The sequence below is a fragment of the Gavialis gangeticus genome, unplaced genomic scaffold (assembly GCF_001723915.1).
Source record: "Gavialis gangeticus isolate Ggan-Ray unplaced genomic scaffold, GavGan_comp1, whole genome shotgun sequence".
NCBI classification, from domain to species: domain Eukaryota; kingdom Metazoa; phylum Chordata; order Crocodylia; family Gavialidae; genus Gavialis; species Gavialis gangeticus.
Genome location: NW_017729033.1, coordinates 86,519,657 through 86,520,152, shown reverse-complemented (window position 1 = coordinate 86,520,152; position 496 = coordinate 86,519,657).

Here is a 496-nt window from a genome sequence, read left to right as displayed (position 1 = left end):
CCCCCCCCCCCCCCCCCAAATTATCACAAGTTTTCTGAAAGTAGTGGAGAGGTTTATTGTAATGAATAATGAACATGCACACACATATAGCACCACTTCAGAAGCAGACAATACCCAGCAATCTAAAAGGTGGCTCAAAAGTGGTCAAGAATAGCACGAGACAGGCTCGCATTGCTTCCACCTTGCATTTCAGAAATAAGCAGCTGGCTCATCTGACAGAGAAAATCGCCTCATCCAAACAAAGCACTTGATTCCACTGGATTTTAAAGTCTTTGTACAGCCAAGTTTTATACATTATACTAGGGCTGTCCAACATCTGGGCAGCTGAGGGCTGCATGCCACGTGGACCACTGTTTGTGGGTGCCCCCAGAGTCTGTCTCATCAAGCACACTGCCCAGCACTCCCATCTCCCAGCCCATGCACACATGGGCTGCCTAGTACCCCACCCCCACCAAGGACACAGCCCAGCTCCCTGCAGTCTTTGTCCCTTCCCCCT